The sequence below is a fragment of the Somniosus microcephalus genome, chromosome 21 (genome assembly GCF_052327205.1).
Source record: "Somniosus microcephalus isolate GS21.2 chromosome 21, FLI_Smic_1.0, whole genome shotgun sequence".
NCBI classification, from domain to species: Eukaryota; Metazoa; Chordata; class Chondrichthyes; order Squaliformes; family Somniosidae; genus Somniosus; species Somniosus microcephalus.
Genome location: NC_141007.1, coordinates 38,180,882 through 38,190,300, shown reverse-complemented (window position 1 = coordinate 38,190,300; position 9,419 = coordinate 38,180,882). Strand labels below are relative to the sequence as shown.

Below are 9,419 nucleotides of genomic sequence, written 5' to 3'. Positions count from 1 at the left end.
TTCATAGAATTATGGATCTGAAGAAAATGATTCAATGTGTGCAGAAACTAGGCTCAAAGTCAAGTGTGGTGGTGGACCAAAAAGTCAAGTCCATTGTAAGTTGGCTGGTGGGGTTGGAATAAACTATGAGCTAGTGTCAGATCTACTGAACTTGGATTTCTTCCCCTATAAAACTTATATATCAATCATACATTCAGGTCTGACTTTTCACCGCCTGCATGCAAGGGAATTGCAAACACATTGGAGACTTCATGAAAGAAACCTCCTGCAGGGTTTGAGATTATGGCCGAGAAATTGGACAACGACAGAAACCTGCGGATGTCACCATGGCCTCAGGTTTATGTCTGCTGAAAATGGCCACAGTTACTGGGCAAAAATTCCCTCTGGGGGCTGGAGATTTGTAGCGCAGCGCTAACTTACTGTGTAACACCCTCCTGGTGGCGTTGGTGGAGGTATTCGACCTGAAGTTCCCGTCAGGAGTGGCATTCCAGCTTCTTAAAACCTCTGGGAGCGAGGCTGTGGAGTTTGCAAGAAATTGTGGGCAATTAAAAGGGCTATGAATTAAAGGGGCAATGCATTCAGAACGAATACAAATTAAAATGCAGTGAAAAATGTGGTTTTCAGCCTTTACTACCTTTCAAAAAAAAAAAGTCCCAAATGGGAGTCTTCAGCACTTAAAGCTGAATTCCCTTCCGAACCTCAAAAAATGGGAAATGTGCTTCAGCACTAACACAAATAGCTCAGCAATCCCATTTTCCAGCACTTGGTCCGTAGCCTTGTATGCTATGGCATTTCAAGTGCTCATCTAAATGCTTCTTGAATGTTGTGAGGGTTCCTGCCTCTACCACCCTTTCAGGCAGCGAGTTCCAGATTCCAACCACCCTCTGGGTGAAAAAGTTTCTCCTCAAATCCCGTCTAAACCTCCTGCCCCTTACCTTGAAACTATGCCCCCTGATTATTGACCCCTCTACTAAGGGGAAAAGTCCCTTTCTATCTACCCTATCTATGCTCCTCATAATTTTGTACACCTCAATCAGGTCCCTCCTCAGCCTTCTCTGCTTTAAGGAAAACAACCCCAGCCTGTCCAGTCTCTCTTCATAGCTGAAGCGCTCCAGCCCAGGTAACATCCTGGTGAATCTCTTCTGCACCCTCTCCAATGCAATCACATCCTTCCTATAGTGCGGCGACCAGAACTGCACACAGTATTCCAGCCGTGTCCTAGCTAGCGTTTTGTACAGCTCCATCATAACCTCCCTGCTCTTATATTCTATGCCTCGGTTAATGAAGGCAAGTATCCCATATGCCTTTTTAACCACCTTATCTACCTGTCCTGCTGCCTTCAGGGATCTATGTACATACACACCAAGGTCCCTCTGATCCTCTGTCCTTCATAGGATCCTACCATTCATTGTGTATTCCCTTGCCTTGTTAGTCCTCCCAAAATGCATCACCTCACACTTTTTCAGGGTTAAATTCCATTTGCCACTGTTCTGCCCATCTGACCAACCTGTCTATATCGTCCTGTAGCCCGAGGCTTCCCTCATCGCTATTTACCACTCCACCAATTTTCGTGTCATCTGCGAACTTACTGATCATACCTCCTACATTCAAATCTAAATCATTAATGTAAGAAACTTCATGACCTCAAACCACTGGTCAAGGTCAGTGAATGCACCTGCAAAAGCCGTCACCTACCAACTGCACCACTAGCCTCACACACTGTGCAATGCACGACTCCCTGCCCCAATCACTCACCTACCAACAATCTGTACCAATCAGGAGGCACATCTCCCATTCCTAGTCTCACCTCACCCCCTTGGAGGAGACAGTGCTGGCCACCCTTGGCCAGCGGCAGGGCTGAAAGGATACAGGATGCTGGTATCCTCGTATGTTACCCTCCTTCTGGCATGCACCTTTTGCTTTCCCACCCTCCCCTCACCACAACTCCACCTTTGTGCCTTCCTCATTTCACACACCCAAGAAATGCAGCCTGCCCAGCCAGTGGTTGGCCAAGAAGAGGGAGAGGAGAGTAAAGAAGAAGATTGATTTGACACTCCCAACCATCAGCTACTTAAGGTTGACCAGCAAGGCCATTTGCAGTGTCTCCTACTGAAAGTCAGCAGCCTTCCACCAGCCATGCTGCAGCCACTGGGGTAACACTGCATGACATCAGTAGGATAGGCAAAGGCACACACAACACAGTCACTAAGAAAATGCATAAGGGTGATGAGTTGATTTCTTGATGTCATATTGGATGGATAGACATATATAGGTGGATTAGAAATTTTACTTTGTGGTGGTTTTTATTTCAGCATCATGGCCAAGAGGACACTGTGATGGCCAATAACAGAGGGAAGGTAAGATGTGGGACAAATGTTGAAAGGAGAATTGGGGTTGTGGTTACCGGGACTACAGGCGGATGATTCCATCCCGGATATCCTGGCCAGAAGGGGCTGTCTGGGTTGCATTCTTCCTTCTGGTTCCCCCTCTTCTGCTTCCTCCTCCTTGGTTCCTTCCTCTTCTGTGTCTTCCTCTTCCCTCTGCCAGCAGATGCTGGAAATTTGAAATTACAACATAAAATGCTGGAAATACTCAGTTGGTCAGGCAGCATCTCGACCTAAGATGTGAACTCTGTTTCTCTCTCCACTGATGTTGCCTGACCTGCTGTGTATTTGCAGAATTTCTGACTTCTCAGAGGCCTTCCTTTACTATCCAAGACCTTGCAAGCATCCAGCAGCGCTGGCCACACACACAAAAAACTTTTAACATCTATTGCAGCAAGCCACTACTTCAGTAAAATCAAAAGACCCAGTCCAAAAGGTTAAATGCAAACTTACCTGTGTGTCCCTTTGAGAGGTGCTGACAGCACCTCTGTCAGTCTGCTGCACGGTGGGTTTACATTGCAAACTTAGGACTCAGCGCAAAGGTCCAAGTTCGCCGTGGTGACGTTAAGGCGGCGTTGCATGCTGACTGACATCACCGCTCCCCCATTTTACTTTGCAGGGTGATGCATTTTACTGGCAGTGCTGCCGGGCCTGGGAAAATGGCACGGTGGGACGTGCCACCGGCTGGTGAAAGAGCGGCGTCTGCCCTCATTTTGTGATTTTTTTTTACAGTAATAGGTTGCGTAAAGTCCCCAAATCTTTAGCCCTTAATCCTTTAAATAAACTACAACTAAACACTTCAACTTTCTTACTAGTCATCCTTTAGTGAACAACAATATTCTATTGTAAAGTTCAGAGGCTATTGTGGCGTTAGTTTATTGAACAGGTGTAAAAGACCTACAATTCACAAGTGTAGCAGGTGTGAGTGAATTCAGGAAAATCTGTCTCGCAAGTGAGATTTACGCAGTGACACGTGACTATGGAGTTTTCAAATGTAGATTTTCATTGATCTACTTTTGATTGAGCTAAATAGTGAAATGTTGGTAGTTCCCACAATAATGAGTCTTCAGAATCTGTTCCAGGGTTGTTTTCTCTTTGCCTTTGTTATGTCTGTGCAAACAGGAATGTTTAGGTGCGCTGAGCTGTGTGCAGTCATCCGAAGAAGTGGGATTGATGAGGAAGTAGGATCTCCTTGCTGCATGATGATTATCATCTGGGGCTGGGTGGGTGAAGTTATTTGAGGAGAGGTTTTTTTTCAGAAGCCCAAAAAGCAGACAACAGCAGCTTCTTGAAAAAAAGACTTGGATCTGTACAGCGCCTTATCACATCTCTCAGAAATATCTGAAAACATTTCACGTTCAAGAATGACATTGAAGTGCAATGCAGCCCTTATTGTGGATGTGACATATTTAATTTGGCATTCTGACAGGGTGGTTCTTAATAACTTGTTACCTAAGCTCACTTCCCAGTTTCATTTGAGTCAAGAAATTGTTATTTTACCTACTGCTACAGAAGTCATATCTGGAATATCATTTTCACTGTGTAAAGCCCTGGGACATTATGCCTCTTGCACAAAGTAATTTAAGCAGTCTCAGCAACTATTCTTTTTCTATGGTGCAAGGACTCATGGCAAACTGGTAATCAAGTAGCAAATAACCAAATGTGTAGTGCAGACATCTCGCAGAGAAAGAGTACAGAAGTTTAAGGGTCATTCCATCTGTTCCATAGCTGCTTCCTGGGCATCTCTCCTTCATGTTGCAATTGATAGTGTATGCAATACTGATACGCAGATTTAATTACAGCACATGACAAAGACTTAAAATTAGCCCTGACATTCGGTACTATAACTCATATAAAGGGTCCTCCCCTCCCAAATTTGTACTACTTTGGCATACTCCTATCATGTGTGGAGGATGTGGGTGAAAAGGAAAGATAGAAGGCAGGTTTTATGATGCTTCAGGTATGTACCGGTCATCAGAAAGATAGATTATCAACATTATTTGGTCTTCTTCTTTCTTTGAATTATATAACTTCTCCAAGCATTATAATCCACTCACCTGCAGAGTTCGGGAAGGGGAGATTAAGTTAAGTGATTCATTTCAGTTTAACCAGGTCAAAACAAACTGCTGTAATGGCACAGCTCTTGGGGCTTTCAACAGTGTGGAAATAGGAGACCACGTGTGGCACTGCCTATATGCAATGTTATAACAACAACTTTCGGTATAGGCTCAGTGTATTGCTTTCCCAGAACCGATGGAGATAGCCTATATTCTAAGCTGTGGAGGATGCATATCTAAGAATGAAGAGAGGAAGAAGAATGGCTTGTCTTCAGTTACTGATGTAAACCCACAATTGTGCAAACAAGGTGTTAACTGTTGCACCAAGACAAAACTGTCATCCATTGTCATTTTCTGACATCCTTCTGACACCTCCCAAATTCTTCCCAAATTTTCAATGAAGTCAAACTGTCAGCATAAATGACAACCAATCTCTCTTACAATTAAATAAAAACAAGTGAAACAGGTGGTACTATACTGTACCTAAATCATAGTATTTGAAGTTGAAATATAACATTTATGCATCCAACTGATTGAGCTGGATTTTGCTCTGAGCGGTGAACGAATGGCACCTGCAGTTTGTTAGACTTGCACTTGCCCATAGACTTTCATGGGGTTTTGCACAGCAAGTTGCTGTCAGCGGGACATCCAAAAAGCGCGGCACCCTCTATAGGGCATCTGGGATCTGTGTGAACAGGGAAAGCAACTGTGTATCTCCTTAATCAATCAGACTGAAGAATCATTAATGAGCAGTGCAAAGCCTGAACCAGGAAGTGTAAATCAGAATAGTGTATTCATGTCAAATCAGGAACAGAAAGAAAAATAGAGGGAGATAGAAAGATTGGATTAAGAGAGAGAAAAGAGACAGAAAGGAAAAGTAAAAAAAAATGTATTTACATTTTTAAAAATCTCCAACAATAATAAAAAAACTGAAGGAATGAAACTCCACACTTATAAAAGTTAATTTTCAGTGTCAGAGAAGATGTTTGGTACTAATTATACTTACCACAGGGTTAAAAGGGTACTTAGGACAAGCCCTAACTGTTTGTGGTGAGTTTAATTTGTATCGACGACATCAGTACAGGAACTGTTCAATCCATTTGAATGGGTGGCGAGATGCTGTTTTTGCGGAGCTTGTGAAGGAGCAGCGTATCTTGGACAGCAACATCTGGATTTTCACATTTAACTGCGCATCTGCAGAGAGATGCCTGAAGTTGCCGTCCAATTTACGCATAAATAATGGTGAGCACTGTTACCCTCACCGTTACTTTCACAGCAAAATCTCACACATGACCTTCTTACAATTTGTCATAAGACACAAATTTATAATATGAATTTGAAGAACTTATCCAATTGAAAATTTAAGTTCCTATGTCTCATAGCAGAGATAAGATGTTATGCTTTATTTTGCATCAGTTAGTCATTCCCTTACTATGTTGCTTACACACACTAAGCTCGAACTCGAGGTAATCCAGATATTGGGGCTGAATTTATTTTTCTTCTTTGTGCTACACCAAGTGGCAACACATTGTTAACTTACATAAGTTGTGACAGGAAACACTCTACTTGGCACAATACCATTTTGTGCCATTGAATTGATATTTAAGATGTAATTTTGATGTGGCTTTGGAATTATGTGTGTGTGTTTGTAGGGAGAGAAGGACCTTTAATCTTACTGTGCAGTGTGAATCTATTTCTTTCTTGGTCACAGGTTGACCACAATGGAAAAATGAGTTGAGAATAGAACATTGAGACCCCCAGATATTGAGGTCAAGGGTCTGTGAGTTTGTCAAGTTTTTAAAGTAAATGTATTTTCAAAACATGTCTGACTTATATAACACTTTGAGGCAGCAGATTAAGTGCAAAGGAAAACCAGTGTATTTCCTCTGAATTAATTGATAATAATGTTCTTGTCTCAGGAGTTACAATAATGCATCGCTTCCAAAACCTGTGACCCAAGGAGCTTATCCAGTAACTACTGGCCAGGATGTAGAAAATATTTGGTGCACTATTAAGGCAAGGCCACAGAACATGGCACAATACAAATGCAGAGCCAGATGAACAAAGTCATCAAGCTCAGTAAGTTATATCAAGTTAATATCAAGATAATAGATTCTAGAGCGCCTGCAGCAGATATTCTTATTATTACAATTTTCTTTCAGAATTTGACAACGATTTCCGTATTGGTGCATTTAAAGCAGTGTGCAGGATTTCCTAACTCACACTGTGAGCGAGGACCCTTGCCTGCCAAAAGTGCATATTGGAGATACTGGTGTGTGTTGCCCCTGATTACTTAGCAATTAGATCTAATGGACAGAAAACTTGGGCAGAGTGCCTGTACTTTCCTGGTATGCACTTTTGATGGATGAGCTTCTCCACCAGCAGTGGAGCTTGGAAAATTGCTCCCAGTAGGCGTGCTGGCATCAGGGCACATATTGGCGGTGGTCTTCCATGCCTCAGGATGTTAAGTTGACAGTGCCTATGAAGGTGGCTAACTAGGCAGGGTTGCACAGGGATTATCTTCCTTTATTTGGAGGTGTCATCGGGTCGGATCGCAATTTTATAAAGGATGTGAATGAAACCTATTGCTCCCTCTTCTCAAACAGGGCAACATTAAAAGGCAGGTTGTTCTGTGGGTCATCCTGTAGTGTAATACTAAAATCTACACTACAACACTTCAAAGCCTCGACCAATTACTTTTTCTCTCCCTCATACACCATTAGGACTCGGAAAGTTGAATCGTGTCTACCTGCCAGATGGGGGCTTCATTTAGTATTCGGCTGGAAGATTGACCACTTACTGTTTTTATATTTCTATAAAGATTCACACTTCAAAATGTCCCAGACTCTCAAATTGCTTGAGCATATGTTGTCCCAATGCATTCAACTTATTCTCTGGCATGGCTTTAAAGAAAGTGTGACTTGTAATTACTGATATTGTTCATTGGTAAAATGCATTTCAAGTTTACTTCAGTGTCTGCCTCTACCTGTCTGACTGACTTTGGTTCAATAACTCCTTCTCACATGCCTTTTTCCCTCCAGTTTTCTAACAAATGAATAGGGTCTTGTTAATAGATGCCCTTCAAAGTGCATCACTGAGGATGTTATGAAAAGGATTGTTCTTTAAACATCAATTAAGTCAGTTCATTATTTTGTCTGATGGTAACTCAAAGAGGAGCTTACTGGAAACAGTAATATTTTAGGCCCTTATCATTAGTCAACTTCAGAGCTGCAGACACCATCTAACATTTTATCTGGCTCACCCTTGGGTAACATTTCTGATATGAAACTTGATGCCATCATCACATATCATCGCGGAGATGTATTTGGGGTAGAACAGCTTAGGCCTTTCTTGGCACAACTCCCCATGGATCAGTTGACAAGGTGCTCAGTTGTTTATTGGACTTTCATTTAGTTTCCTAAAAAAAATGCTCAATTCAATGATACCGGCACGAATGGATCATTTCTAACTAGTGCTGCTTCACATGGCACAAGGGCCTAGAAATTCATTAGTGCCATGCCCATTTTACAGGCATAAAATGGGCGCCTAAGCATCCAATATGCTGGATGGCATGTACGTGTACATTCCATGCTGGAAGTGCGCTACCTGCCAAATTGGTAAAAGCTCCTGCAAAGGCATCCAGGGTCCTTCTCGGAAACAAGCGCTGGGCCCTTTGTACATGAAATCACCTGCTTCAGGCCCCCTTTACATCATTTGTTAGTGATTGATCGAAGCATGCGCCGTGCATTGAGTTGCTACAAATCATATTTTTTTGAAGAAGCATTGATATTTATTTGTATTTTTCATCCTGCATTAAATTTGTGTTGCTGCAGAGGGTGCCATTTTTGCATTGTAAGAATATTTTCAGCAGGACTTTCCACAGTACTGTTGCTTACTGCTACAATTGACCTTACAGCAGTGCCTCCTGGTTTAGATGAGGAAAGTGAGTTCATGAGGGGACACCAAATGCAGGCGTGATGACAATTGAAACATATGTCTGCACCCGTGAATACCCCAGGTCTTGCATTTACTGGCCTAAGCATTCCTTCCTGAGCATCTCAAAGGACATCTTCAATGTCTTTACCTCACAAAGTGCATTGACACATAGCTATGTCATCTCCTACAGATAGCGTGTACCACAGGGACAGCTCTTCCATGGGAATGAAGATAACTTTTATGCTACCTAATTGCCACCAGTGACGTACTAAATCAGTTAGCTCTTCATAGATAAATCATACAAGTAACAAAGGCCGTTAGCAAGACCCAATATGTTCGTCACTTTCCCTGTGGAAAGGAGACATCAATAGAGCACAGAACTTGTCCCAAGCTGCCGAGCATTGTGGACAGCACCCATGTACTGTACAGGCTGTTGAGCTTGGCAGTCACCTCCTGACAGGTAAAGTGTGCTGCTATTGTCTAGGGACGGAGCCCTGAAGTGGTCAAAAGTGCATCCTTCCTTGCGCCCACCTCATGAAGCCACATGTCCATTTTGCCAGCCATCAAACAAGAGTTCAGATGCCGTGCTGCTACATCAATTCACACAGACTCGCCTTTGTGCCTCCAGTTTGGGCTTCCTTTCACTTAATGTTACATGGCACTTCTTGCCACCCGCCCCCCTCCAAAACTTGGCAAATGCTAACAAATACTTGAAATCCATTTTGAACCTTTATAAAGATTGAAACAATATGTGCCCCCCTATTCAGCCACTTACCTTTAAGTGGGCACATCTCCTTTACATTTGAGCTGCTACCCAGATTCACTGCATGCCTTATTAGGCTAATTGCCAATACAAGGCCAAAGCAATGCTTAAAGTCGATGTTGATTATTCAACTTACCTGACCTTGCAATATTACACACAGTCAGCGCACTGTGCTATGGATTAGCTTTGCCCTGATAGCCAACAATTCCCAGAAAGGAATTTGACATGAGCAGATTATTGGGGTTTAAATACACATAGGAAATCTTTTCTATGGTCAGT

At 42.6% G+C, this 9,419-nt stretch overlaps 1 long non-coding RNA gene across 1 annotated transcript; it reads left to right on the top strand.

The window, feature by feature from the left end:
- Nucleotides 1-2,193: 2,193 nt before the first annotated feature.
- On the top strand, nt 2,194-7,397 carry LOC147102711 (uncharacterized). Its single transcript, XR_015073175.1, has 3 exons — nt 2,194-2,357; nt 6,361-6,520; nt 7,165-7,397. It is a non-coding gene; the product is annotated as an uncharacterized LOC147102711 (long non-coding RNA).
- The last annotated feature ends 2,022 nt before the right edge of the window (nt 7,398-9,419 follow it).